Below are 24,205 nucleotides of genomic sequence, written 5' to 3'. Positions count from 1 at the left end.
AGCCGTCTCATCCTCTGTTGTCCCCTTCTCCTCCTGCCCCCAATCCCTCCCAGCATCAGAGTCTTCTCCAATGAGTCAACTATTCACATGAGGTGGCCAAAGTACTGGAGTTTCAGCTTTAGCATCATTCCTTCCAAAGAACACCCAGGACTGATCTCCTTTAGGATGGACTGGTTGGATCTCCTTGCAGTCCAAGGGACTCTCAAGAGTCTTCTCCATCACCACAGTTCAAAAGCATTAATTCTTCAGCGCTCAGCTTTCTTCACAGTCCAACTCTCACATCCATGTAGTACTAAATCACTATTATGTAGTTAACATTTTTTCATGCATTTCAATATTCTTCCACATCATATTCAAAAGAGTCATCATATTCTATTGTATGAATGCATCATAGCCTAACTAGTTAATATCCTATTGTTAAATAATAGTTTGTTTGTAGTTTGGGGTTTTTTGGTTTTGTGTTTTGCAATTATTATCAATGCTGAGGTGATCATCCCTGTAGCTAAATCTTTGCACACGTCTGTGATAATTTTCTTTGAATAAATTCCTAGAACTGGATTTTTTTGGTCAAAACGCTTGCAAAATACTTAAGTTTTAAGATGCATTTAGATAGTAAGAAAAAGGTAAGGTTAATTTGACATGGGATTTGTTTTAGCAAATTTTTGTAGTATTTCTGAGCTTTCACTAATTGCAATGTCTATAGATTTTATTGCTAATTTTCTAAGTCAGAGGACAGAAGATTCATATGACTGTTCCTACTGTTTCACTCTTTAGTGAGTACTCTTAAAAATTTAGACCTGCAGAAGAAGAAAACCGGAACCAAGGTATGCAGAGATCCATTGTACGATGTACAGACCCTTGGGGACCCCAGTGATCACATCTCTAGAGTTTATGTCTTTGTGTAACCCCCTTTCACTGAGTGCAGGCTCCCAACCCGTATAGCAAAGTGAGGGGATGTCATATATGTGACTACGTAGTGCTATAAGGGACTCCCTCTTAGCAAACTGGAGTCAGAGATGCTCCCTGTGGGCTTCATCAAGTAAATGGCCCCATTGAGGGAGCCCATGCAGCTGCCAATAGCAATGTTAGCTCTCGGACCAAAGGATGGTCCCAGTTGACAACTAGCCTGGGGCTTCCCAGAAGGTGCTCGTGGTAAAGAACCTGCCTGCCAATGCAGGAGATGTAAGAGACGTGGGTTCAGTCCCTGGGTCTAGAAGATCCCCTGGAGGAGGGCATGGCAACCTGTTAGGTAGTTAGAATAAGAAAAAGGAGTTGAGAATAGTGGTGGCTAAAAGACAAAGAAGGGAAAAGCCTGAGAAAATAGAACAAAGAAGGTCCTAGGACCGGAGTATGGACCTCAGATAGAACAAACAGCCCTCCTGGCTAGCCCAATTTACATAGGGCAGACCCAGGGGGAGAAAAAAAAAACAAAACAAAACATAAAAAGAAGAGCCAAAGGGCCAGGAGTCTCTTTCCCCCACACGCTCTTTGTCTCTCTCTCCCTCTCTTCTCTTCACGTCTTTTGGGTCAGCATGCCCTCACGCCTCAAGGATGTATTTTCCTTTTATTCTCTAAATAAAACTGAGCTGTAACACAGAGCTATAACACTGATCTGTCCGGGAGCTATGACATGGTCTGTCTGAGAGCCAAGAGCTATAACGCGGTCTGTCTGAGAGCTGTGACACACCAAGGGCTTTAACATCCATCGCTTCAAATTTTTGTTGAGACAAGACAGAACCGAGGAAATTTCACACTCCCCTGACAAACCCACTCCAGTATTCTTGCCTGGAGAATCCCATGGATAGAGGAGCTTGGCAGGCTACAATCCTTGGGATCACAAAGAGTCAGACATGACTGAAGTGACTTAGCACCTCACAACTAGCAAAAAGCTGGGCCCTCAGTCATACAGCCATAAGGAATTGATTCTGCCAACAGCCTGCATGAACTTTCAGGTGGATGTCCCTCCAGTCGAGCCTCTAGATGAAAGCATAGCTTGGTCAACCCCTTGATTGAAGCTACTTGAGACCCTAACCAAGAATCCAGCTAAGTCATGCTTGTGCTCCTGACCCAAAGTAACTAGAGAAAATAAATGTATATTGTTTTATGCCACTAAATTTGTGGCAAAAAAAAAGAAATGGCAACTAACCTACCTTCTTGCCCTGAAAGCAGCACGCTTACCTGACTCTGGCTTTCCCTCCTTCAGCCCATCCTTAGCCTGGCCCTGCATTCCCTCCAGAGTGGCCTTCCTCCCATGGATGCAGCATACCTGTATGGTCTCGTCCTTCTCCCTCTCCCCAAACTCTGCTCTGCACCAGAGAGGCTGACCTGGCAGGAGGCACTCGCCAGGCTCCCGGACCAGCTGCCTTGGAGCTGGGAGAGGCCAGTGGAGGAGCTGGCCAGAGACTGGAGGGCAGAAGACCCTGGTGTCTGTGTCCCCTTGGTGGCACTCACTCCCAGAACAGCCTCTCTTGCAGGCTGCCTCTGCTCCTGGGCTCTGGGAACTGTCACCTCCTGTCTTTGTCTCCTGGTGCCATCAGCGGCTCCCACCTGTTGCTAATTTCTGGTTTCTCTTGTCATCTGTTTGGCTTCTTAGAGCCTCAGCACCTGTGGAAACCACTTATCTGCACTATGTTCCCTTTGCTGTGCACACTTGAAGTGGCTTCTCTTCTGTGGACACCCTGGTGCTGCAGTGCCCACAGCCCTGAGCCTGTGCCTCATTCCACTTTGAACCTGAAGTGTCAGCATGGCACCTGGATAATGTCAGCGCCACGGACACTGCACATGTGTTGCTTCACCAAATGACGGCGCTCTGTGAGCACTGGTGTGCTTTCTCATCAGGGGCCCTTGCTAGGTGAGTGGAACATGGGTGAGTGGGACAGGGCACCTGTCCCTAGGCACACACAATTCAGGGGCAGGAAACAGACATAAACAACTAGTTAGGTCCAGGTGCTAACTACTGCAAGAGAGGTATATTCAAAGTGTGAGGGAGCAGGGAGTTGGGCAGTGGAGATGGTGCTAGAGGGAGGAGGAAGGGCCTTCTTCAGAGGGAACAGCCTGTGGGAAGGCATGGAGGCCTGAGAGACTCTAGTAGACTCTGTTCTGAGTGAATGTGATCATGGAGTCTAGCTCTCACGTGTGTTTTCCCTTAGTAACAAATTCTTTACCCCCACAATATCATGTAGGATTCTACCAATCTACAAAGACACTTCTCAGCTCCTACTGAAGGAAGTAGCCTCATGTTGTCAGTCTATGGTGCTTTCTTCATTCTTCCCAGGCTTCTTCCTAAAATATGTTCAAGACTAAAGGACAACGGTATGACAGTGTCTGTGACACTCAGCAGTCCCCCGGGGAGAGGTCTCAAAGGCAGGCCGCTTGATGCAGTCGCAGTAGAAGGCAACAAGCGTGCCCACACGGGGTGCTAGCAGTATGGTCGTGCGTGAATGGCAAACCCACCACTTATTAGCTGTGTGACCTGGCTGAGCCTCTTTCTTTATAGGTATAATACCTACCCAGGGGAATGGAGGAATTATCTTATAAAGCATATTTATGGCTTACTGTGTGCTAGGCACCATGCTAGAATTTATTATTCATTATATCACTTAATCCTCAAATAATCCTATGAATGGGATACTGCTATTAGCTCTAATTTAGAGATTTGAAAACACTGAGGCTCAGAGAAGGAATTTGTCCAAGGTCACACAGCAGTGATAGGCAGAAGTCAAAGTCCATGCCCTTAACCATTCCCTTTCGGGCTACCTCACAGCAAAGCATTGGCCCCAGGGTCTGGTTTGAATGGAAGCCTCAGGGAATTCCTGCTCCCTCCCTTTCCTGCTGGCAGAGATGAGGAAGTTGAGTGCCTGTCCTCAGGCCCTATCCACTGGTGCTAGAAACAGAAAAAGAGAAGTCATCAAGTCTGTTGTTTGCCAATTCCTTCTGAGCTTTAGAGATGGGTGTTTTTAGGTGAGATGGGTGTTTTTAGGTGAGATGGGTGTTTTTAGGAAACCTCCAAAGGTTTTAAGGTGTTTTTAGAAACCTCCAAAGCCAAGGAAAGCCAAAGAATCCTCCCAAGTGAGGAGGACACTCACACCCTCACTGAAGGAGAGGGCGGGAAACAGCAGCCGGGCAGCGCTTTGTGTGAAGCTCTCGCACCAGAGGAGCACCTTGTTATGGAAGTTTTACAGACATCACAGCAGAGGCCGGAGCCCCGGCCTCGTGAGGGGGCAGAACCTCGGCAGGATGGCCTCCTGCCTGCCCCTCCTCCAGCGCCCTGGCCTCCCACAGACAAGATCAAGTTCAGGGGAGGCACAGCCAGGGGCAGGCCGAAGCTTGGTAGGATACCAGCTAAGCGATTCAAACCCTTCCCCGAGGGGCTTAGGGCGTGGTGCGTTAGCAGTGCTTTCTTTTTTCCCTCGCTGGGCTTTAGCTCTCCAGCAAGAGCGTCGGGACCCAGAGCCAGCTGCCAGGATACCTCCGCGCTCACATCAAAGACGAAGGCCGGGCCTGCCTGCACAAGTGCTTGCCGGCCGACCCGCGCACACGTCTCTCACACACATGCTCTCTCTCACACACACACACACACTATAAATCCCACACATAAAATACACACACTGAGACAAACTACACATAATACACACACACACACTCAGACAAACCACACACAATATACACCACACACATACATACCACTTGTATTAATAACACACACCACACACCTCTATACCCCAGCTAGCACATATACCACACCTCACACCTTCGTATCACATGTGTACACCACACACATAAATACACGACACACCAGATATACATACCACATATAGCCCACACACCCTACAGAACACACATACCAAACCTCACACCCTTCATCTCATATGTACGCCCCCACACATATATGATCCACACACCACACCTCACATCCATAAAGGCAACACACACATTACAGCACACTCATATCACACTTTACCCCTTACATCATGCATGTTTACACACCACACACTTACGCTTCACACACATATACACAGGACACTTGCACCATACATACTGCATACACAGTACCTCAGATTCTCACAGAGTACACACACCGTACACTATAAGCGTCACACACCCACACTGCACACGTACCACATGTAAACACACACACACCACATGTAAACACACACACTACAGCACACACATGTCAAACTGTACATTCTCACACCACGTATACCCACACCGTACCACTTTCACACACACACCACTGCTAGATATACCCATCACACCAGAGCACACAGACACAACACTGCAGTCACGTCACACACATATAAACACGTAGCACACACATCACATGCATCCTGTATATTCGGTGTACACACACACACACACACACACACACACACAGTTTTGAGTTCATTCACATCTCTGCTGCAGCCCCAACCCAACAGTACCCAATCATTCTGAGGAAAAGCCACAGACAGCCCCTCCAGGGGTTCTTTTCTCTTCCTGGCATCATTAGAGCCTCCTTGCTGGATAAATTAATTACAGAGTTGGAGAAACAGAAATTCAACTCCCACCCACCGTCCCCCTGAAGTATCAACATTGTCGATCTATTTTTGAACTTCAAAATCCAAGGTGTGACGTGCCTCGTTGCTGCGCAGCCAGCGCTCTGGCAGCGAGCTGGCCTCCCACTTTCATGTGGTGAGCGGCTCAGCGCTCCTCTCAGCGCTCACCTGGAGCGTGTCAGCGCGGAGGGAGCGGGCGTGGGCGATGCCCGAGTCAGGCACACGCCCAGCCGTGGGGCTGCAGGGGCGCAGAGCGCCAGGGGAAGTGGTGGCCGTTCCAAGGCAGATAAAGAATCCGTCCTGTGGGCTGCATGTACTGTTTGGTCAAAGGGGGGGATTTTGTCAGCCCCGGAAACCAAAGGACCAAAGCATTATTGTAACCATACTGTTCAGGCTTTGGGGGTGATTTTTAGGATTGTTCAATTTTGCAATCATATGAAAGAGGATGGCCACTCCTGACCTCCGTGTCATCTTGTCAGATTCATGTCATCTACACATTCAGGACACCGGTCTCATTCAATAGGTCTGCTGCCTGGAGGTACTGCATTCTCGCTGAAAGGCCGTGTATGAACTGCATAAACCAATGCGCTACTAAATCCACCTGTTCTAGCAGATGAGACGGGTGAGGTGGTTGGGACCAACACACTGTCGTCCCTGGTCAGCCAATGAAACGCCACGGGGGACCAAAGGCCTCTCTCCGAGGGCCCTGAGGGCTGGGACCGCCACCGCTGCGCATCTGCCCTCTATTTTCCTGGGCCCCCTTCCTATGTTCTTCAGGCCAGTACTTTTCCAAGAGACCCTCCCAACTTCCCTGGGTCTGGTCTCCCCAAAGAACCAGGGAGAGCAGCAGAGAGAAAGTGTCCCTTTCTCTAAAGCTCTGCAGGGTGCGCGAGGTGGGAGGCAAAAGGTTGAGCCAGGATGGGAGGATGGGGCTGACTGGGGTAACTGTCTGTTATCTTTGGTTCAGCACTTCAAAGGCAATTAGCTTTCATTAGGGGCCAGGGCAGGACACCACCACCATCTAGATAACGCTTAAAGCAGCAGCTTCTACATGTGCCACAAAGGTGAGGTGGGTGGTCATGGCAACCCTTAGGCTGTTGAAGGAACTCTGAAGTGGTGGGAGTGGATGTGCAGAGGAGGGAATTGGTGGCAGTGTTATTTTGGTGGGTGAAAGAATCGGAGAGCCCTGTGGGATCCATCCTGGAGTCCTCAGGGATGATACCACCACTGGCTAGCAGGGTGTTCTGGGTAAAATTTGAGTCAGGGGTGGTGCAGTAGTTTGGTGAGCACCTTTCATTCCCCCTGAGACTAGGTTCCTCCCTGATAAGCCATTTTCATTTCAAGTCGACTTTTCCCCAGGCCCATCTCCGTCAGCATTGAAATAAGGCTTTGGTCTAATTGCCAGCTACTTGAGATGTGTCCATCTTGAACACACGGAGTCGGGAGGCCCAAGGAGAGGAGGCAGCCAGACAAGTGTTCCAGGGTGAAGCCAGCCAGATGGCTCTTAAATGTCTCGTGAAGGAGCCGGGCCAGAAGCCCCGTGGAAGGTTCCTGCAGCACAGCCTCATCTGTGGTCACATTTCTGAATGCCGCCGCCCAGGAATTGTAGGGTGGGCTGAATAATCCTGCTTCCTGAGGGCGTGTGTGGACCACACATCCCCTGATTTCAAGGAAAAACTCAGGAAATACGTGGTCCGAGGAGAAAGGAGCCTCAATAGGGTTTTTGTTGTTGTTATTTTGCAAGGATCTTGAAATGAATGCCCACAAACTGCCCACGCGATGAATAGCCGCATTCATCTCCCCGGGCAGCGAGGCCAGAACCCGGCCTGCTGGGGGAGGCTCCACAGCCACTTTTCCCTGACGCGGGTCTGGTAGTGTGAGCCTGAGGGGACGGGCAGATACCAAGAACTCCTGCCCTCTCATCCCTGCCCCGACCCTGTCTCTTCTGGGCCTGGGGCCATTTGCTTGGTTATTTCCCCCTCAGTTTCTCCATCCATAAAATGGGGATAATGGTGTTTACTTACTTGCCTCATGAGTTTTATGGGAATTAATTACTGTTTGTAAAGTGCTTTGAAGATGAAAAGTGCGAGGTGGCATCATCGTTATTATTGTGAAATATCTTCCACTGCTCCCTGGCCAGGTTCTTCCTGACTCCAGAGAGTATTTCAACCTGGGTTCTAAATGAGACCCTCATAGGGGCCCATGTGAACAGGCCGTGTGTGTACACAGCTGGGTGTCTGGAGGCGGAGAAAGCACTGTCGCCCAGGAAAGGTATTTCCCATTTATGGGAGTGTTCAGGGGACCTGGCCAGGAGGAGGGGCAGTGCCTAGTGGTCCCAGGACACAGTCACCTACCACGCACATGAGTCAGCAGTAGCAGAGCCATCTCCATTTCCACCACGTGCTCTTCATGTGTATACAACATAACGAAGCCTTCGCTACCAAGAATTTTTTCTTTACTCTTGTTGTACCAGAAACATAACAATATAAAATTTTTATAAAACATAACAATATAAAATATAAAATCTATGCTACCATGATGTGCTCTAAGATGAAGTGAAACTACCCAATGCCTTCCATGAGGGGCCACAGAAAACAAAGTCTCAGAATTTCAGTCTCCTAAAGATTATCCCTCTTCTCCAGTGAGTATGATCTCACTTTCTGAAATATATGAGACAGAAAATAAAGTTCTGTGACACTGCCTTTGATTTGGGTTCCAGTAGTGAAACTCCAGTACTTTGGCCACCTCATGCGAAGAGTTGACTCACTGGAAAAGACTCTGATGCTGGGAGGGATTGGGGGCAGGAGGACAAGGGGACGACAGAAGATGAGATGGCTGGATGGCATCACTGACTCGATGGACGTGAGTCTGAGTGAACTCCGGGAGTTGGTGATGGACAGGGAGGCCTGGCGTGCTGCGATTCACGGGGTCGAAAAGAGTCGGACATGACTGAGCGACTGAACTGAACTGAACTGAGTGTCCTTTTGGAGCTAGTTCTAAAGAACCTGCTTGCCAATGCAGGAGACATTGAGACGTGGGTTCGATCCTGGGGTTGGGAAGATCCATTGTAGAAGGGAATGACAGCTCACTCCAGTATTCTTACCTGGAGAATCCCATGGACAGAGGAGTCTGGCAGGCTATGGTCCATGGGGTCACACGGAGTCAGACACGACTGAAGTGTCCCTTGGCTGATGGTGGGAGTGTTTTGTTTTCTTGATCTGTGTCTGGCTAAACAACGGTATGGACAGCTGGTTATACTTGGTAATGGGGCTAAGCGTGAGAGGACTCCTGGGGCAAGATTACTAAAGAAGGGTCTAAACGGGGAAAAAACATCTATTGCATTAGAGTCTATATCGGACCCTGTCAGTGATTTATTCAGAAGTTCTAAGTTTCTAATGTAGCATATACAGAATAAATGTCAATCTTTCTCCAAAATAAAAATAGGCAACATCCCAAATTGCAGAAGATACCATATGTGATTGTGCTGTTTGTTTATATAATAATCAAGGTACTTCTTTTCCTTGTAATTATATGGAAGAGGCCAGGAGGTAACTATGCAAATTACCCTGAAGGGCAGGTGGGGAACAAGCCAACTCAAATTATTTATCCAAATGGAGGGTACAAAGTCTTCCCATTTCATGGCAGATTGTGTTCTTGAAATGGGGGTTGAAAAATCTAAATGCTGTAAGTTAAATGTGATTTTTAAATAGAAACAATGCTATAATGAGAAATTATGTCCCTGCTTACAGGTGTAATGGCCAATTTGGTTTCTTTATTACAAAAGTAATTCATGTTCATTACTTTAAAAATTAAATAAGGAAAAAGAAAAGATACTGTACATTTAAAGTATCCATATTTTTCTGTTTAGAGGTAACACTGCTAATGTCTGAGTACCATTGTTCTTCCAGAACATGGATGTTTATTTTTTAAAAAAGAGTGATACTGAAATAAGATTTAGCAACCTCTTTTATACACTCATTATAACATGTTCCACATTAGTAAAATGTTTTGGTGTGAATTGGTATAACTAACAAATAAGGGTAAAACATATTATCATATGCTTCCTGGCTGTCTCTATATAATTTTTTTCTGACAGGTTCCAAGCCCATATTTCTCAAATGTGGAATTCATTTTATTATTATTATTATTATCATTAATTCATTAGAGTTTTTAAAATGAAAACATTACATATTTTCCAGTTTGTCCTTTTTCACTTACAATTTTGTTTATAGCATTTCCTTTTATTCTGACTTAAGAGAGGAAGTGTTTGAATTTTGTATAATCATATCTATAAATCTTTTCCTAATGATTTTGTCTTTTGATTTTATGCTTTATAACTTCCTATACTCCAAAATTGTGTAAATATTCACCAGCAGCTGAGCCTGAAAATATGTGTATGCTTAGTTTTTCTGAAACTATTTGTGTGCATCTTGTAAGGAGATTAGAAATACTTGATTATGTTGGCAGAAAGAGTTCCAGGAATGTCTTTCTGTCTTGCTATTTTTCATCATTTCCATTTTCCTTTCCTTTCTTCCCTTTAAAATTGTTTCCTGAGTAGGCAAAAGCAGAGTTCAAGTTATTTGGCTCTCTGTGCCTTTCCTAAGGCTTTCGTTTCATTAGCGCTCACACATCCCTTTTTTACAGCAATGATGTTATACCCTTGTGTCTGTCTTGAAGCTGTATACCCCAGTCCCCATCTGTAGAGAACTGTCACCTCCTAATCCCTCCGTATGTTGTTTGCATCATGTCAATGTGCCTTCTAAGTCTCTTTCGGTAGTCAAACTGGAAACTTGATTTGAATCCTGAGTTGGTAAAGCAGAAAAAAATTTCTACTCCTGGCCACACTTAATGCTTCAGTGATCCTTTTCATTCAGAGTACTCCTCCGTTCCCAGCTGTAGAGTCCAGTCTTGGCCCCTCCTTCCTAGCTGGGCGATATGGAGCATGTTCATTTACTCTCTCTGAACCTCAGTTTCCTCATCTGTAAAATGGGGATTAATAATAACCTTCTTTGGCTACTTCACAACATTACTGTAAGGATTAAAAGAGATCATGGTTGTAAAAGTGCTTAGTAAGCTGTAAAACAATATATAAACACAAGGTATTATTATTTTCTTTTTATTTGACATTATAAGGGATTATGATGTGTGACTGTAAAATAATAAGGATCATTTTTTTAAAAAGAAAGATATAAACTTACTTTATATCTAAAGTACTATAACAGACTATAAACACCCAAATAAATACAATCCTTTCAGTAGGCCTTGTAAGAAGATTCAAATTAACTTCTACATTGTCATCTGTGCTCAGGACATGTCTTTTAACTTCCTTCGTCTTTGGGATGGTCATAGACATTCTCCCTTGGTGGGCTAGTCTCCATCTTACTTACCCACTCCACCTTCCTCTCTGCGCCTCCCCTACCCCAACCCTTTTCGTTGAACCACCTGCTCAGAGGACCAGTAGAGAGTAGAGACAAGTACTAAAGAAGATTTCAGGGAAGGAAGATACATGGAAGGTAGGATGAGATTGAAATGGGCTCCCAGGAAGTCTTCTGGGATTCATCTCAGGAATGGGACTGGCTTGAACACATGTATATGCTGTTTGCTGTAGGTCTGCCTTTAGGGTATAGGCAAGTATACCGTGGATAGGAAAGCGAATCTCTGAATTTCATCAGAAAGAGAAATCTCACTCTCTCCAATAGCATCTGTAGAACTGTAGAAACTGCGCTGGACTTGCGGTAGACAAGCCTGAGTTTTGGTTCTGGTCCTGAAATAAATTGTTGAATAACTAAGTGATGTCAGGCACTGGGTTTTCATTTCCTTATTCTTACAGTAAGGACATGGATGGTTTTTAAGGTCCCTTTCACTCTGAAAACACTAGGCTTCCAGTGGCCTTCCTCATGATGGTTTTATGGAGATTCAGATCATCTCCTAGTTCTGCAACTTTTATTTAACATTATAAGAGATTATACGTTGTTTAGCAACTGAGCTCTCAGTTCAGTTCAGTCGCTCAGTTGTGTCCGACTCTTTTCGAGGGCAAGAGTTTAACCTAAACAACCAGGCAAGTTGTTTAGCCTTTCTATATCTCCATTTCTTCATCTCTAAAATGGGGAAAGTAAAATAAATAAATAGAGACATGTCTACTTTATAGAACTTTTTTTGTGAGAATTAATTGGAAAAGTACAACTAAAAGCATTTGGCACAGAGTAAATGTTCAATAAACATTAAATGTAATTTCATTCTCTTCATTTTACTATTTTCATGGAGTGGAATCTACTCTAAATCTCTTAAACTTAATCCTTAAATCTTACTATTACATTTGTTATTATTATAGACTTGTTATGGACTGAACATGTTCCCCCAAAATTCATATGTTAAAATCCCAACTCCCAGAGAATGGATACGTGTATATATATGGCTGAGTCCCTTTGCTGTCCACCTGAAACTATCACAACATTGTTAATCAGTTGCACTCCAATATGAAATAAAAAGTGAAGGGAAAAAAAAACACAAACACCCCAGCTTCCAATTTGATGGTATTTAGAGGCAGGGCCTTGGAGAGGTAATAGGTTTAGATATGGTCATGAGGGCGGGACCTCCGTGATTAGATTAGTGTCCTTAAAGAGGAAACTGAAACTCCAATACTTTGGCCACCTGATGCAAAGAACTGACTCATTGGAAAAGACCCTGATGCTGGGAAATATTGAAGGCAGGAGAAGAAGGGGATGACAGAGCATGAGATGGTTGGATGGCATCACCGACTCAATGGACATGAGTTTGGGTGGACTCTGGGAGTTGGTGATGGACAGGGAGGCCTGGCATACTGCAGCCCATGGGGTCGCAAAGAGTCAGACATGAGTGACTGAACTGAACTGAGACTTCCCTCTCTCTATCATGTGAATCAAAATACAGAAAGAAGGTGACCATCTACAAGCCAGGAAGAGGGTTCCCACCTGTAACCAAATTGGCTGGCACCTTGATCTTGGACTTTCCAACCTCCAAAAATGGGAGAATATTGTTAAGTAATGAAGTCTATGGCATTTCATTCTAGAAACCAGAACTAATGCCCTTCTAAACTGAAATTTATTTTCCATCCCAGAAATTTATTTCAGCTACTCTGGGCTGTGGTAGCTGCAGACTTATGTTCAACAGCAGTTTGAGTGATCCACTCTTTGCCAGGGAGCTATCAAACAGGCAGAGGTACCTTCAGACTAACCTCTGGCCTCAGGTTGAGCAGCAGTAACTATGGTAGCATGAATAGTATAGTCTCCCTGAAACTCCTTCTTGATTTTGCCTTTTCAGCCACAGTGGTTCTTCCTCTTTTAAAAAAGTGACTTAAACAACACAAACTTATCCTTTTACAGTTCTAGAGATCGGAAGTCTGGAATCAGTCTCGCTGGGCTAACGTCAAGGTTTCACATGGCTGGTTGCTGAGGCTCTGAGAGGAGACGCCATTTCTTGGCATTTTTCAGCTCCTGGTGGCTGCCTGTGTTCATTGACAGCTTCCTCCAGCAAAAGTATATCACTCCAGCCTCTACTTACATCATCACATTGCCTCCTCCAGTGACACTGAGTCTTCCTGTGTCTCACATAGAAAGACCCCTGTGATTACACTGAGCTCACCTAGATAATGTTGGTTTCTAATATGATTATCCAAAAAAAGAAAAAGAACTAGGGCTCCCAGAAGAATTGGCTGATTCTAGGGCTGCGATTCATGGGGTCGCAGGGAGTCGGACACGACTGAGCAACTGAACTGAACTGAGGGCTGGGACATGAAGTACACAAAATGAGCTGGGAAGATTTTTGCAGTGCTCAGAAAGCTCAAAGGATGTAAGCACATCAGAGAGACATAGGAGCCAATCTGAAAAAGCACTCAGGAGCAAAATCTGCAACAATGTGAGCAATTAAATAGACAATGTCATATTGGATTATAATTCAAAATTTACAATAAATATCCTTGAGTCCATTCTGATGCAAATAAATGACTAAACAAGGAAATAAATGAGGAAGAGACAAATCTCCTGTACAGAAAAATTCCCAATAATTTGTGTAGATTCTGCTACTTCAAGATGGTGAAGTTTGACTCACCTCTTGAGTGAGCTGTGCTTAGTGATCTCCTTACAAAAACAAAAGTAAGAAAAGAGGGGGAAGATAATTTTACCGTGGAGAAATCTGGCAAACGCTTCTCCAACCAGGTGATCAGAGTTATCATTGCCAGTGATAAGTCCTGTTGAAGCATGTATTTCTGACATTGTGTGATGAAAATGGGACTTCACCTCCATGATCGTCTTCCCCCAAATGCATTATCCTAACCTCACCATGAAAAAAAAAAATCAGAAAAATCAAAGTTCCAGGACATCCTACAAAATACCTGACTGCTATTCCTTTGATGTCAAGGCCATAGAGGGAGAAAAAAAAGACCAGTCTGAGAATCTGTCATAGTCAAAAAGAAAACAAGAGACATGAAAACTAAATGCAATGTGATATTCTGAAGGGAGTCCCAAACCAGAAAAAGGGCATTAGGGAAAAATTAGTGAAATGTGAATAGAGTATGAAGTTAGTAACTAGTAATCTATCAGTGTTGTTTGATTAGTTGTGACAAAGCTACCTTAGTAATGTAAGATGTTAGCAACAGAGGAAATGGATGAAGAATATATGGAAATTCTCTGTACTATCTGTGCAACTTTTCTGTAAATGATTCTACAATGAAATATTTATTTAAATTTTAAAATGTATTGAAAATACTAACCACATAAGATATAGTATAAACAAACATTTACAGATTGGCCCCAATTTCTTGTAATTTGTATTTGAGTGTGTACCAGAGGAAAACCAAGTATGTATGTGTGTACACTTAGAGGCATGACTTTTTCTCCTTTATGCGTCTCTGTATTTCTCAAATGCTGTATTTTACAACAAATAGATATTACTTAAACCATTTTAAAATCTATGCTCATTATGCTAATTTATCTATGCTAATCTATGCTAATTTTAAAAAATTAAAAAATAAATAAAATAAAATAAAATTTTTTTAAAAAATTACTAAAACGTGACACAGAAACATGAAGTGAGCAAATGTTGGTAAAATGGCTCCCGTAGACTTGACTCAAACCTTCAATTTGTACAACAAAAAAAAAACCCCACAATATCTGGGAAGGGCAATAATGCAAAGCAAAAACCTAAGCACCCATCTACAAATGAACAGATGAAGAAGATATAGCATATACATACACACACACACACAATATTACTCAGCCTTTAAAAAAGAAAAAAAATAAAATAAAATCTATGCTCAAATAAATAGGAGACCATGTAATGGAGCAGTGGGGAAAGGGAGATGGGCCACTCCTGGAGGACAGTCTGTTCTTTCTCAGGCCAGTATCTTTCCTTTGACTCAGGAGATGATGATTTCTGGGGACAGACTGAGAAGCCTGAAGAAGAGTTGAATCCCTGAGTCTCTGTGATCATCACTCTGAGTCTCAGTGAAAGACTGGTCCCATCTTTCATTTTGCTAAATTAAGAAAACTTGGATGAAGTGACTCAAGCAAGGCCACACAGCTAGTTAGCATGAGGAGCCCTCCAGATGTTTTATTTGGGCTAGGCAGTGTTTCAAAATCATTCAACTGTGAATACCTTTCAGTAAGTATGTCTTCTCTGCTTTGATGCTCACCAGCTCAGTTCACCTGGTGTTTCTTTAACTGCCTGGCCCCTGGAGGCATTTATTTGGGCTCTGTGGCTTAGCAAAGTGGCAGGAATGAGAGTTACATACAGGCTTAGGAGTTCTGAGATACAATGGTAAAAGGCAACTTTTTTTAATTTAAAGAGGGAAGAAAAGGGAAGTCCTCATCCCTGTGGGTTACTTTCTGAGTAGAGACAGCGTAAATCAAGGCTCTGTGTGTTACCCTCTCATGAACAGAGCCCCAGGATTGTGCAGCCATATGCAGCAGCTCTGACTCTCCATCTGTATCATATTGTAAAAATAGTGTATTTAAATAATGTTCCTCAATGTCCTGTTTTAATAATATGTGGTTTTGAGTCACATTTCAATTCAGAATCCTTTTCAGTCAAAGGGAATCCTCTCATACTGTTGGTGGGAAAGTAAATTGGTATAGCCACAATGGAAAGCAGCTGGTTCCTTAACAAACGAAAAATAGAGCTACCGTATGACCAGACAATCCCACTCCCAGGCATATATCCAGAGAAAACCATAATTTGAAAAGATACAGGCACCTCAGTGTTCACTGCAGCATTGTTTACAATAGCCAGGACATGGAAACAACGAAATGTCCATCAACAGATGAATGGGTAAAGAAGATGTGGTATATCTATACAGTGGAATATTACTCAGCCATAAAAAGAACTCATGCCATTTGCAGGCATGGATGGACCTAGAGATTATCATACTGAGTGAAGTAAGTCAGATGGAGAAAAACAAATATCAAATGATATCACTTATATGTGGAATCTAAAAGATGATGCAATGAACTTATTTACAAAACAGAGTCACAGATGTAGAAAACAAACTTATGGTTACCAAATGGAAAAAGTGGGAGGGATTAATTGGGAGGTTGAGATTAACATATACACACTGCTGCTGCTGCTGCTAAGTCGCTTCGGTCATGTCCGACTCTGTGCAACCCCATAGCTGGCTGCCCATCAGGCTCCTCCATCCCTGGAATTCTCCAGGCAAGAATACTGCAGTGGGTTGCCATTTCCTTCTCCAATGCATGCATGCATGCTAAGTCGCTTCAGTCATGTCTGACTCTGTGTGACCCTATGGACAGCAGCCCACCAGGCTCCTCTGTCCCCAGGATTCTCTAGGCAAGAATACTGGAGTCGGCTGCCATTTCCTTCTCCAAACATACACACTACTATGTATAAAATAGATAACTAATAAGAACCTACTGTATAGCACAGGGAACTCTGCTCAATACTCTGTAATGAACAAATGGGAAAGGAATCTAAAAGAGTGGATATTCTTTGGTCACCTGATTTGAAGAGATTACTTATTAGAAAAGACCCTGATGCTGGGAAAGATTGAAGGCAGGAGGAGAAGGGGATGACAGAGGGAAAGTTGGTTGGATGGCATCACTGACTCAATGGACATGAGTTTGAGAAAGCTCTGGGAGATGGTGGTGGACAGGGAAGCCTGGTGTGCTGCAGTCCACGGGGTGGCAAAGAGTTGGACAAGACTGAGCAACTGAACAACATAACTGATTCACTTTGCTGTACAACAGAACTAACGCAACATTATAAATCAATTATCCTCCAGTAAACATTAATTTTTTAAAAAAACAAGCAACAAAATCCTTCTCAGTCAACATCATCATCGTGGGCTCATAATATTTATTGAATTACATCCCAGACTCCATGTTATCTCATTTATGTCTTATACTGGCATTAACCAAAAGTTCTAATGTTATACCTGATTTATAGATGAGAAAATGGAGACTTGGAAAAGTAATTTGCACATAATCAGGCTGTCTGAATTCAATCAGGGATCTGAATCCAGCCAGTCTGACTCTTATGCCCAATTTCTTAACTGCCAAACGATGTACAACTTCTCACAAAACTTCTTCCTTTTCACCCAGGGCAGTGCAATATTTGGGTCCCTCAGTAGTCAGGAACCCTTTCTGAGGTGCAATACATTTATGAAGATATTGGAGTTAAGTATTTTGCCTCATTTATAAATAACTGCTATTTTAGTCTACATGGCTCATTGATTTTTCTGAACAAATTATTGCATATCATTTTGAATATTATTATGAATAATTTTCTCACTCATTTACTTAGGTGAACGTAACTCTTCTTTTTCTCTGTGCTAGATTTTGCTTTTCACATTACATTATTTTCTTGATTATTTTCAATAAATGCAGTATTTCAGTATTTGTTGTGAATACTTTTCTGTGTAATGGTTTAAAATTTCCTATCATCATACTTGTCTCTTTTTTCAAAAGAATTTATGCAGATATTTTTAACTTTGAGGACTCACAAATTTTTGGCTATATGGATGCTAATTTATATTAAAAAATCTATCAACTGGTCTTCCTACTTAATCTCCTCCTGCAATGGGCTGCAAAATCAAGTGGATTTGCAAAGAGAACATATTGGAACACAGATGGCTTTTTGGTCTCTCTCAGGGAAGTCAAGAGCTTGGGGAAAACTAGAGAATTATAGTATTTGAAGGGAGAAAAAAGAGTTGTCTCCAAGCAAAGTGCCAAAGCTGTTGGATTTGGTACCTAAAGCAGCAAGCCTGCAAAGATTTCCTTGGGTCAGAGTCAAGGCCAAGAATCCCTCTGATGGCTGCATTTATGTCATCTTTTGAATGTGCAGGACAAATGCTGCTACCACAAACATATCTTTGCTTCCCAAGTTCCTTCCTCAGTGAACACATCCCCCGTGAACGAGCTAGACATATTCCACAACTTCTGAGAACTCTCAGATCTGCATCTCCTGATGAGATTCCTTTCAAAGACCCAGCCCTGTGTCCAGCTGTTCACTGTGCCTTCACTTGGATCCCTTACCCGGACCTCAAATTCTTCCAACGCTAAGCTTGTCATCACCATCTCACCCCCACCCACATAACGGTAACAACCACAACAGTCACAACCACAACTGAATTCCACCTCATATATTTCTCATTTAAGGCCTAGAAAAGCTGCTCCCACAAATTAGCACCTTTCTCCAATCTACCAGTCCAGCTGATTATCAACTCATAAGGATTCTATTTTCTGAATAGCTCTCGCATCCATCTGTCTTGCATTCCCAGGGCCATCTTGTATGCCTGTCCTCCCTGTATTGACTGTGAATGCCTCGACACAGTGTCTAACTTGCAGCTAAGACATTTATTAGGTCCCTAACACCATCACCCAGATAGTGACCTACAAAATGTTTGTTGTGAGAAAGAAGGAGAAATTAACACATTTGATGCAGAATTATTACTTTGGGAAATGAGTTCATTTTTGGTCATTTGAATCCAAAGTGGAGCAATTTTTATTTCCTTTTGTTGTGACCCTCCCATCTAGAGCTTTGAGACACTTTTGGAGTTTTTCTTGGATTCATCTGAAAAAAATTTCCCTAAACTTTGCGACTGTGTGAAAGATAAATTTTAAGTACATGCATTTATTTTTAAAGCACATTAATCATCTGTGCTTCTTGAAAAGGCCATTTTATCTAGCTCCTCTGACTCCAGGCCTTTAGGTGTGGTGTTTCTCTTACGACCTTCATCAGCCAGTTCCAAGATGGAATTAAGCCCTAATTACTGAAAGAGATACCACTTGCCCATACCGAACTAACTTCTCTTCTCTTGCACCTTCCAGAATAATACAAGCTCTCTGACATTCTTGGGACAACTGAGAATATAGTCACTCAAGTCATGTTCTGTCTCATAGTTCACAGGAGGAACCCCATGGAGAAAAGCTTCAGGGTCTTAAAAGAAGCCTTAGAAGAAGTTTTCCACAGTCTGACCAGAGACTGTGATTCTCTGAATAGTGGGTCAGTCTCCTCCTTCCCAAGCCAACTCATCCATCCTCTACCTCCTGTCCCAGAGAGCAAGAAAGCCCCACTAGCCATGGATAGGATGACAGCAAAATATTCTCCTCATTCTGTGTCTTCTAAGTCCTCTTTAAACTTTCAACCAATATTTAGCCTCAGAGTTGGAAAACTCTTCTGCTAGGAACTAGGCTGGCATGAAAAGAATAACCATCATCAAAAGCTGTGTTTTCTTTTGCTTCTCTTTGGGGAGAAATAGTTAAGAATAAGAACTGTGATGGCAGACTTGAAAGTAATCCCCAGCCTTGACAATTGGCCTCTTTTGAAAGACCTTCCCTTGACCTCTGTTCCCTAGGAAAAGGAAGGTGGCTAACAGGAATATTACAAGGTTCCATTGATGAGATGTCTCTCCAACCAAGCTATGTACGATGACAACTAGTGGGTGGAAAAACTTCCCTCAAACCAGGACTGGCTATCTGCCTTCCAAATTACTTCACTGCATGCCAAAAGGTTATCTATGAGGAACTAGGAAAGGAAGTGCATTTGAAAACATCACTGGGACTTGTATACAACATCTTAAGGTGTTTGATCCTTTTATGAACTGATGACAGCTTTTTGCCATTGAAGTCTATGTGAGAGTTGCCAGCCAAGCAAAAGGAGGAAGCAGGGCCAGCCTGTTTGACCAAAGAACCCCTGAGAGCTGTTTAGATCACAAGACATGAGACAGCCAGAGAGAGGGAATGGCTCAGAATCCCAAGAAAAGCTCAGGCAGCTAGCTGCATCAGCAGTTTCAACAAGACCTGTTCTAGCTATTTGAGTGTTTCCCTTTGACTGTGATGTCCTTTTCATTTCCATCTTCATTCATTCAAGGATCCATGCCAATGGTCATTCCCAGAGCACTCAGAGAGGCATGGAAGAGCTGAGAAATACTGATAATCGCTACAGTGCCCTGATTAGTGAATGCACTTAATCAGGCTGTCACCAGGCAAGCTCACTGAACATCACAGAGCAAATTCATTTGAGTTTCTTAATGGCCATGACAGTTGCTTAATTGGGATAGTAACTCTGCTTAATTGGTACTCTTTTATTCCTACTCTAGCTAGAGTGTCTTTCCCCAGCTCCAGGCGGGTCTGTATACACTTCCCGAGGTTCTCAGTATTTCCATGAAATATGCCTGATGCCAGCTGTTCTCCTGCTCCTTCCCGTGTAGGGAAGTGCTCTGAGTTATGACTCATGCTGGAGACTCTGTTACTGATGTTAGATTAACAAGCCTTGGGTGAGGGGCCCTTAGCTTACAAAGGAATATGTCATAGTCATGCTCAGTACTGACTCTAGTAAATCTAATGGATACTTATAAGTCAATAATAATGCAAAGCTATTAGTATGGTGAAAAGAATTTCTTCCTGCACTTCGCATTAACCGCTCCTACTCTCAGTCCTGGTCTCTACCCTGTCCTTATTGCTCCCTTTTTCTAGCCAGCTCATCTTTCCAACACAGGCTTTGTATTTCTCCTGCAGTTCAGCTCACAGCTCAGGCTGTATATAAGACACAGTTCTTTCCCACACATCTCTTTAGCTCCTTCCAAAAATCGACCTTGTGTCACTATGCTTGTTTGGGTTACATACTCATTAGTGACCCATTTCATATGAGATATATGGACACTGATGGAAACACACATCCTTTTCATTGGTGTCTCCTGGTCACTTTGTTACCACACAGTGCCAGACCATATCATGGCAGGAGAATTCCATTTGTGCTATAAATTCTCTCATCATAAGAGAACCAATAGAGACTCTGCAGGAAAGGCAGTCTTGTTAGGTGGTCACAGTGGTTTGGGGCTGAGGCAGTCTCCTCAAGAGTAACTGCGGGCCTCTGCCACAGTCACGCCACTGGCCTTCGTTTCCTTTAGCCTTCTCGATCACCTTCTCGATCCTGTCCAGTTCTAAAGTGCAAGTTGTTTCCCCAAGGAGGTACTCTATGGATCAGCACCTGTGGGAAATGAGCTGCGCTGCATCCCAACAAAGACCTCAGCCAACCCCATAGTTATGTAGAGATTTTATCACACCTCTGGAAGTCTGAGGTCTTCTGCTAGCGTTTAGTAGATGTTCTGTGAGAACCAATCCACATGTCAATGCATTTTTGATGTATTTTGTGGGAGAAGGTAAGCTCCACATCTTACTCCTCCATCTTCCTGATGCAATCTATTCACCAAGTAGATTTTCAAAAAAAATTTTTCATATGGTCAAATTGATCAAGCATCTTTTTTACGTAAGAATCATAGGCTTAAAAATGAAATCTATTGAGAACAAGGTGACAGAGGAGTAGGTGGACATGGAGTACATCTCCCTCCATGGGTACATCAGGAATACACCTTCAGACACAGAAGTGCATGCAGAACACCAGCTGAGAGCAGACAGGAGTACCTGTCCAGTGGAAAAGAATATATAGAACCAAGCAAAACTCGAGATCAAGCCCTGAGCCTTTGGAGTGGGAGCACTGACTCCAAGACCCTAGACTACCAGAGAACCAACCCTGCTGCTGCTGCTCCTGCTGAGTTGCTTCAGTTGTGTCTGACTCTGTGCAACCCCATAGACAGCAGCTCACCAGGCCCCCCCATCCCTGGGACTCTCCAGGCAAGAACACTGGAGTGGGTTGCCATTTCCTTCTCCAATGCATGAAAGTGAAAAGGGAAAGTGAAGTCACTCAGTCGTGTCCAACTCTTCGCGACCCCATGGACTGCAGCCTACCAGGCTCCTCTGCCCATGGGGTTTTCCAGGCAAGAGTACTGAAGTGGGGTGCCATTGCCTTCTCCAGAACTAACCGTAGAGGGTATCAAATAGTGAGAACTCACACAAAGGAAACCACTAGAATACAAGACCCGGCATCACCCAACCACCAATAGCACCCTGTGCAGGACACCTCATCTAAACAACAAACAAAACAAAAGCACAAACCCAATCACAGCAGACAGGATTACCACCTCACTCAGCCTTGCCCATCAGAGGAAAATCAAACAAACAAACAAAAACTCAGCACAAATCTCACCCTATATGAAGCTCACACAAACCACTGGACCAACCTTAGGAGGGCAGAAACCAAAAGGAAGAAAGAATTTAACCTTGAAGCCTGGGAAAAGAAGACCTCAAATACAATAAGTTTAAAAAATAATAATGAAAAGGCAGAGAAATATTACACAAATGAAGGAACAAACTAGAAACACTGAAGTCCAAATAAATGAAGAGTAAGTAGGCAAACTACCTGGAAAAGAATTCAGAATAATCATAGTAGAGATGATCAAAAACCTTGAAAACAGAATGGAGAAAATGCAAGAATCAATTAACAAAGACCTAGACGAATTAAAGAATAAATATGCAGAGACAAACAACACAATACTGAAGTTAAAAATACTGTAGAAGGAATCAATAGCAGAATACCTGAAGCAGAAGAACGAATCAGTGAGCCGGATGATAATATAGTGCAAATAACTTCGAAGAGCTGAATAAAGTAAAAAGAATGAAAAGAACTGAGAATAGTCTCAGAGACCTCTGAGAGTATATCAAACACGCCAACATTCAAATTATAGGGGTCCCAGAAGAAAAAGAGAAAAAGAAAGGGTATGAGAAAATTTTTGAAGAGATTATAGTTGAAAATTTCCCCAACATGGAAAAGGAAATAGTCAATCAAGTCCAAGAGACACAAAGAGTCCTATACAGGATAAACCCAAGGAGAAACACGCCAAGATACATACTAATCAAACTAACAAAGACTAAACACAAAGAATATTAAAAGGAGCAAGGAGAAGCAACAAGTAATATACAAGGGAAACCCCATACACTCAACAGCTGATCTTTCAGCAGAAATTCTGCAGAAAGGAATGGCAGGATATATTTAAAGTACTGAAAGGGAAAAATCTACAACCAAGATTACTGTACCTGGCAAGCATCTTATTCAAAATTGATGGAGAAATAAAAAGCTTTTCAGACAAGCAAAATTTAAGAGAATTCAGTACCACCAAACCAGCTTTACAACAAATGTTCAGATGAGATCAGATCAGATCAGTCGCTCAGTCGTGTCCAACTCTTTATGACCCCATGAATCACAGCACACCAGGCCTCCCTGTCCATCACCAACTCCCGGAGTCCACCAAAACTCATGTCCATCGAGTCGGTGATGCCATCCAGCCATCTCATCCTCCGTTGTCCCCTTGTCCTCCTGCCCCCAATCCCTCCCAGCATCAGAGTCTTTTCCAATGAGTCAACTCTTCGCATGAGGTGGCCAAAGTACTGGAGTTTCAGCTTTAGCATCATTCCTTCCAAAGAAATCCCAGGGCTGATCTCCTTCAGAATGGACTGGTTGGATCTCCTTGCAGTCCAAGGGACTCTCAAGAGTCTTCTCCAACACCACAGTTCAAAAGCATCAATTCTTCAGCGCTCAGCCTTCTTCACAGTCCAACTCTCACATCCATACATGACCACAGGAAAAACCATAGCCTTGACTAGACGGACCTTTGTTGGCAAAGTAATGTCTCTGCTTTTGAATATGCTATCTAGGTTGGTCATAACTTTCCTTCCAAGGAGTAAGCATCTTTTAATTTCATGGCTGCAGTCACCATCTGCAGTGATTTTGGAGCCCAGAAAAATAAAGTCTGACACTGTTTCCACTGTTTCCGCATCTATTTCCCATGAAGGGATGGGACCGGATGCCATGATCTTTGTTTTCTGAATGTTGAGTTTTAAGCCAACTTTTTCACTCTCCACTTTCACCTTCATCAAGAGGCTTTTGAGTTCCTCTTCACTTTCTGCCATAAGGGTGGTGTCATCTGCGTATCTGAGGTTATTGATATTTCTCCCAGCAATCTTGATTCCAGCTTGTGTTTCTTCCAGCCCAGCATTTCTCATGATGTGCTCTGCATATAAGTTAAATAAACAGGGTGACAATATACAGCCTTGACGTACTCCTTTTCCTATTTGGAACCAGTCTGTTGTTCCATGTCCAGTTCTAACTGTTGCTTCCTGACCTGCATACAGATTTCTCAAGAGGCAGGTCAGGTGGTCTGGTAGTCCCATCTCTTTCAGAATTTCCCACAGTTTATTGTGATCCACACAGTCAAAGGCTTTGGCATACTCAAGAAAGCAGAAATAGATGTTTTTCTGGAACTCTCTTGCTTTTTCCCTGATCCAGCG

General features: G+C 43.3%; 1 long non-coding RNA gene across 2 annotated transcripts in view; it reads left to right on the top strand.

Moving 5' to 3' along the window:
- LOC109560120 (uncharacterized) overlaps nucleotides 1-15,503 on the top strand; it is a 231,463-nt gene extending 215,960 nt beyond the window's left edge. For both annotated transcript variants that reach the window (XR_011567084.1, XR_011567083.1), the window contains 2 exons: nucleotides 2,594-2,851; nucleotides 12,896-15,503. This is a non-coding gene — a long non-coding RNA (uncharacterized lncRNA). The remainder of the gene's footprint in view (nucleotides 1-2,593; nucleotides 2,852-12,895) is intronic.
- The last annotated feature ends 8,702 nt before the right edge of the window (nucleotides 15,504-24,205 follow it).

This window comes from Bos indicus, chromosome 6, assembly GCF_029378745.1.
Source record: "Bos indicus isolate NIAB-ARS_2022 breed Sahiwal x Tharparkar chromosome 6, NIAB-ARS_B.indTharparkar_mat_pri_1.0, whole genome shotgun sequence".
Classification (NCBI taxonomy): Eukaryota; Metazoa; Chordata; class Mammalia; order Artiodactyla; family Bovidae; genus Bos; species Bos indicus.
The sequence above is the reverse complement of the archived record's forward strand: the minus strand, read 5'-3'. Positions and strand labels throughout refer to the sequence as shown.